We start from the raw sequence: 6,000 nt of genomic DNA on the forward strand, positions 1-6,000 counted from the left end.
GCAGCTGGTGCTCAAATTTTTTTTTGGGGGGTGCAAACAAACCGAAAAATACTGAACCTCCCCCAGAGGCGTAACTAGAAACTTCAGGGCCCCGGTGCAAGAAACCATGAAGGGCCCCCCACCAGTGGCGTTGCTAGGTTTACAAAAGATCTCGGGCTAGAGCCCATAGCAGCTAAGTAAGGAAAGTCATACACTTTGGCGGGCATACACATATATCGTTACATATCTGAATGCGGATCCCCCACTTACATCAGGGTCCCCAGAGAGCCCCCCCTTACATCAGGGTCCTTAGAGAGCCTCCCCCCTTACATCAGGGTACCCAGAGAGCCCCACTTACATCAGTGTTCCCAGGGAGCCCCTCCTTACATCAGGGTCCCCAGAGAGCCTCCCCTTACATCAGGGTCCTTAGAGAGCCTCCCCCTATATTATGGTCCCCAGAGATCCTCCCCTTACATCAGGGTCCCCAGGGAGCCCTCCTTACATTAGGGTCCCCAGAGAGCCCCCTACATTAGGGTCCCCAGAGAGCCCCCCCCTACATTAGGGTCCCTAGAGAGCCTCCCCTTACATCAGGGTCCCAAGAGAGCCTCCCTACTTATATTAGTGTCCCCAAAGAGCCTCCCTCCTTACATCAGGGTTCCCAGGGATCCCCCCTTACATCAGGGTACCCAGAGAGCCCCACTTACATCAGGGTTCCCAGAGAGCCCCCCTACATTAGGGTCCCCAGAGAGCCTCCCTTACATCAGGGTCCCCAGAGAGTTCCCTCTTTACGTCAGGGTCCCCAGAGACCCCTTTCCTTACAACAGGGTCCCCAGAGAGCCCCCCTTACACCAGGGTCCCCAGAGAGCCCCTCCTTACATCAGGGTCCCCAGAGACCCCTTTCCTTACAACAGGGTCCCCAGAGAGCCCCCCTTACATCAGGGTCCCCAGAAAGCCCCTCCTTACATCAGGGTCCCCAGAGACCCCCCCTATACATCAGGGTCCCCAGAGAGCCCCCCTTACATCAGGGTCCCCAGAGAGCCCCTCCTTACATCAGGGTCCCCAGAGAACCCCCCCATACATCAGGGTCCCCAGAGAGCCCCCTCCTTACATCAGGGTCCCCAGAGAGCCCCCCTTACATCAGGGTCCCCAGAGAGCCCCTCCTTACATCAGGGTCCCCAGAGAACCCCCCCATACATCAGGGTCCCCAGAGAGCCCCCTCCTTACATTAGGGTCCCCAGAGAGCCTCCCCTTACATCAGGGTCCCCAGAGAGCCCCCCTTACATCAGGGTCCCCAGAGAGCCCCCTCCTTACATTAGGGTCCCCAGAGAGCCTCCCCTTACATCAGGGTCCCCAGAGAGCCCCTCCTTACATTAGGATCCCCAGAGAGCCTCCCCTTACATCAGGGTCCCCAGAGACCCCTTTCCCTACATTAGGGTCCCTAGAGAGCCTCCCCTTACATCAGGGTCCTTAGAGAGCCTCCCCCTATATTATGGTCCCCAGAGAACCTCCCTCCTTACATCAGGGTCCCCAGGGATCCCCCCTTACATCAGGGTACCCAGAGAGCCCCCCAAGACATCAGGGTCCCCAGAGAGCCCCCTCCCCATACATCAGGGTCCCCAGAGAGCCCCCCCCCCCATACATCAGGGTCCCCAGAGAGCCCCTCCTTACATCAGGGTCCCCAGAGAGCCCCTCCTTACATTAATGTCCCCAGAAAGCCCCCCCCCCACATCAGGGTCCCCAGACTGCTGACCCCCCCCTCCTTCAAGAGGTTCCCCATGTACCTGGCTGGTGGAGGTGGGAGGCGGCGATCAGCTGCTCTATCGTGTCCACAGGCAGGGGAATCTCCATGAGGCTTGTAGTTCTTCTCCTGAGTGTATACAGTGGAGAGGGGAGGGGCCTCTGACCCGGGCATGTATCAGCAGCAGTGTACAAGCAGAGCCGACTCACTGAAAGTGAAACTGATACCTGCCCGGGTCAGAGGCCCCTCCCCTCCTCTCTGCACTGTATACACTGACACTGGGAAGAACTACAAGCTGCAGGGAGATCCCACCGCCCACAGGAATAATAGAGCTGCCGATTGCTGCCTCCCACCTCCCCCCACTGCATTCCAAATGGCAAGCCAGAGGTGCAGGGGGAGATGCCGGGTCTTGGGCCCCCCACAGTGGCAGAATGGCAGGGCCCAGTCGCAAGTGCGACTGCAGCGACCCCTATAGTTCCGCCACTGACCTCCCCCATCAAATGCAGCCTCACTGTGCCCGTCAAACGCAGCCACTTGTGCCCGTCAAACGCAGCCACTTGTGCCCAAACGCAGCCACTTGTGCCCAAACGCAGCCACCTGTGCCCAAACACAGCCACCTGTGCCCGTCAAACGCAGCCACTTGTGCCCGTCAAACGCAGCCACCTGTGCCCGTCAAGCGCAGCCACCTGTGCCCAAATGCAGCCACTTGTGCCCGTCAAACACAGCCACTTGTGCCCGTCAAACACAGCCACCTGTGCCCAAATGCAGCCACTTGTGCCCGTCAAACACAGCCACTTGTGCCCGTCAAACACAGCCACCTGTGCCCAAATGCAGCCACTTGCGCCCAAACGCAGCCACCTGTGCCCAAACGCAGCCACTTGTGTCCATCAAACGCAGCCACCTGTGCCCATTAAATGCAGCCATCACTAACCCCCCACAATTACTTTCTTTTAATTAATGTTATATTACAATAGATGCTGTGCCCCCGCTGTATGTGCTTTTAAAAAACAATGTCACCTCATACCGAATTTCGCCGTAGCAGTACGATCCTGTGACTCCCCCCTCGTCCCGCCCCTCTCCGCTCTCCTCTCACGTGTCTCCTGAGTCCTGACGTCAGCGGGTAAATCTCAGTCCCGCCCGCTGACTATAGTTATCGTATCAGAAGAGAGGCGGGCGGGACTGAGAAATCCCCGCTGACGTCAGGACTCAAGGAGACGGACGAGGAGAGCGGAGAGGGGCGGGACGGGCCGGGAGTCACATGTTCGTACTACTATGGCGAAATTCGGTATAAAGCGACATTGTTTTTTAAAAAGCACATACAGCGGGGGCATATCATCTACTGTAACACAACATTAATTAAAATAAAGTCAATTTAAAAATACGCTCGGAGCGCTTTCCCGGGAGGGGCGGGGCTAGTAATGATGTCACCGGACATCGATTTTCCGGTCCTTATGCATCGATGCCGCATCGGGGACACACGAATTGCGATGCAATGATTAATTTCAGCACCCCTAATATATACCATATATATATATATATATATATATACTATATATATATGTACCACCACCCCCTCCCTTTAGAATGTAAGCTCTACGAGCAGGGCCCTCCTGTACCTTTTGTATTGAACTGTACTGTAATTGTGCTGTCCTCCCTTATACATTGTAAAGCGCTGCGTAAACTGTTGGCGCCATATAAATCTTGTATAATAATAATAATAATAATAATAATAATAAATAATATATATGTGTGTATCATCATCTGCTGGAGATAAAAGACATCACAGTGACTATGGAGGAAGAGGACGGACATGACGGGGGGTTACTGGGTGTAAATAGAAAATAAAATCTCTCTCCTCTCTATTTCCTCTCACATGGAACATCCTGTCTGTACCTGACATCACTTCCTGTCTGTATTCCATAGAGACTTCTTGTTGGGTAGAAGTGAGATCACCACCTTGTGGAGCTCAGAGGAGCTGCAGCCCTGGGTGCTGTGTGTGTATGTACTGTACACTGATAAGCCATGACATTCTAAACACTGACAGGTAAAGTAAGTAAAATTTATTATCTCATTACAATGGAATCTGAAAGTGGGTGGGATATATTAGTCAGCGAGTGAACATGTTGTCCCTGAAGTTGTTGTGATAAAAGTATAAAAATGGTGTATAGATTTAAGGGACTTTGACAAGGGCAACTCCAAAACGGACGGAGGACTGGTGACAGGGTCATGGGCGGCAAAGGCTCATTGATGGGGGTGGGGAGAGAAGGCTCATTGATGGAGGTGGGGAGGTAAGGCTCATTGATGGAGGTGGGGAGGGAAGGCTCATTGATGGAGGTGGGGAGGTAAGGCTCATTGATGGAGGTGGGGAGGAAAGGCTCATTGATGGAGGTGGAGAGGGAAGTCTCATTGATGGAGGTGGGGAGGTAAGGCTCATTGATGGAGGTGGGGAGGTAAGGCTCATTGATGGAGGTGGGGAGGGAAGGCTCATTGATGGAGGTGGGGAGGGAAGGCTCATTGATGGAGGTGGGGAGGGAAGGCTCATTGATGGAGGTGGGGAGGGAAGGCTCATTGATGGAGGTGGGGAGGGAAGGCTCATTGATGGAGGTGGAGAGGGAAGGCTCATTGATGGAGGTGGAGAGGGAAGTCTCATTGATGGAGGTGGGGAGGTAAGGCTCATTGATGGAGGTGGGGAGGTAAGGCTCATTGATGGAGGTGGGGAGAGAAGGCTCATTGATGGAGGTGGAGAGGGAAGGCTCATTGATGGAGGTGGAGAGGGAAGTCTCATTGATGGAGGTGGGGAGGTAAGGCTCATTGATGGAGGTGGGGAGGTAAGGCTCATTGATGGAGGTGGGGAGGGAAGGCTCATTGATGGAGGTGGAGAGGGAAGGCTCATTGATGGAGGTGGAGAGGGAAGTCTCATTGATGGAGGTGGGGAGGTAAGGCTCATTGATGGAGGTGGGGAGGTAAGGCTCATTGATGGAGGTGGGGAGGGAAGGCTCATTGATGGAGGTGGGGAGGAAAGGCTCATTGATGGAGGTGGAGAGGGAAGTCTCATTAATGGGGGTGGGGAGGGAAGGCTCATTGATGGAGGTGGGGAGGGAAGGCTCATTGATGGAGGTGGGGAGGAAAGGCTCATTGATGGAGGTGGAGAGGGAAGTCTCATTAATGGGGGTGGGGAGGGAAGGCTCATTGATGGAGGTGGAGAGGGAAGGCTCATTAATAGAAGGTGGGAAGTATACAGGTGGGGGGTGTGCAGTATACAGGTGGGGGTGTGAAGTAGGGTTGCCACATCATCCCTTTAATCCAGGACACACATTAATTACACAGGTTCTGTGGCTGATTAAGGTGGTAATTAAACTCACTTGGTGCCTAATCTGCATTAAATCAGTCTCAGAACCTGTGTAATTAATATGTGTCCTGGATTAATGGGATGATGTGGCAACCCTAGTGTGAAGTATACAGGTGGGGGTGTGCAGTAGACAGGTGGGGGTGTGCAGTAGACAGGTGGGGGGTGTGCAGTATACAGGTGGGAGGTGGGTGGTGTGAAGTATACAGGTGGGGGTGTAAAGTATATAGGTGGGGGGTGTGAAGTATACAGGTGGGGGGTGGGGATGTGAAGTATACAGGTGGGGGGTGGGGGGGGGGTGCAGTATACAGGTGGGGGTGTGAAGTATACAGGTGGGGAGTGTGCAGTATACAGGCGGGGGGTGGGGGTGTGCAGTATACAGGTGGGGTGTGTGCAGTATACAGGTGGGGGGGTGAAGTATACAGGTGGGGGTGTAAAGTATATAGGTGGGGGGTGTGAAGTATACAGGTGGGGGGTGGGGATGTGAAGTATACAGGTGGGGGGTGGGGGGGGGGGGTGCAGTATACAGGTGGGGGTGTGAAGTATACAGGTGGGGAGTGTGCAGTATACAGGCGGGGGGTGGGGGTGTGCAGTATACAGGTGGGGTGTGTGCAGTATACAGGTGGGGGGGTGAAGTATACAGGTGGGGTGTGGGGGTGTGAAGTATACAGGTGGGGGTGTGCAGTATACAGGTAGGGGTGGGGGTGTGCAGTATACAGGTGGGGGTGGGGGTGCAGTATACAGGTGAGGGGGTGGGGGTGTGAAGTATACAGGTGGGGGTGTGCAGTATACAGGTGGGGGGTGTGAAGTATACAGGTGGGGGGTGGGGATGTGAAGTATACAGGTGGGGGTGTGCAGTATACAGGTGGGGGGTGGGGGGGTGCAGTATACAGGTGGGGTGTGAAGTATACAGGTGGGCGGTGGAGGGCGTGAAGTA

Source organism: Aquarana catesbeiana, unplaced genomic scaffold (assembly GCF_042186555.1).
Source record: "Aquarana catesbeiana isolate 2022-GZ unplaced genomic scaffold, ASM4218655v1 unanchor228, whole genome shotgun sequence".
Classification (NCBI taxonomy): domain Eukaryota; kingdom Metazoa; phylum Chordata; class Amphibia; order Anura; family Ranidae; genus Aquarana; species Aquarana catesbeiana.